Consider the following 1,001-nt stretch of genomic DNA (forward strand, 5'->3'; position numbering starts at 1 on the left):
TGATATTTGGAGGAGGCCCACAGCTCGCGGTATTACATTCATCCGGGTGCCACGAAGATGTATCAGGATTTGAGGCAGCATTATTGGTAGAGGAGGATGAAGAAGGATATTGTAGAATTTGTAGCTCGGTGTCTCAACTGTCAGCAGGTAAAATATGAGCTTCAGAGACCGGGTGGTGTACTTCAGCGGATGATTATTCCAGAGTGGAAGTGGGAGAGGATTACTATGGATTTTATGAGTGGTCTCCCTCGGACTTTGAAGAAGTTTGATTCGATTTGGGTGATTGTGGATCGGCTGACCAAGTCCAAGCACTTCATTCTAGTATGTACTACCTATTTTTTGGAGTGGCTGACAAGGATTTTTATCCGAGAGATTGTCCGATTTCATGGGGTTCCAGTGTCTATTATCTCAGATAGGGGTACTCAGTTCACTTCTCAGTTCTGGAAGACCTTTCAGCGAGAGTTGGGTACACGGGTGGAGTTGAGCACATCATTTCATCCTCAGACGGACGGACAGTCCGAGCGCACTATTCAGATATTGGAGGACATGTTGCGTGCCTGTGTTATTGATTTTGGAGGTTCTTGGGATGGGTTTTTGCCACTTGCAGAGTTTGCCTACAACAACAGTTATCAATCAAGCATCCAGATGGCTCCGTATGAGGCGTTGTATGGGAGGCGGTGTAGATCTCCTGTTGGTTGGTTCGAGCCCGGCGAGGCTAGGTTGTTGGGGACAGAGATGGTTCAGGATGCCTTAGAGAAGGTGAAGCTGATTCAGGAGAGGCTTCGTACGGCACAGTCGCGTCAGAAGAGTTATGCGGACCGGAAGGTCCGAGATGTGTCATATATGGTGGGTGAGAAGGTCTTGCTGAAGGTTTCACCATGAAGGGTGTCATGCAATTTGGGAAGAAGGGGAAGCTGAGTCCGCGGTTTATTGGACCTTTTGAGGTACTTAGGAGGATTGAGGAGGTGGCTTATGAGCATGCCTTGCCACCCAGCTTGTCG

This window comes from Nicotiana attenuata, chromosome 1 (assembly GCF_001879085.1).
Source record: "Nicotiana attenuata strain UT chromosome 1, NIATTr2, whole genome shotgun sequence".
NCBI classification, from domain to species: domain Eukaryota; kingdom Viridiplantae; phylum Streptophyta; class Magnoliopsida; order Solanales; family Solanaceae; genus Nicotiana; species Nicotiana attenuata.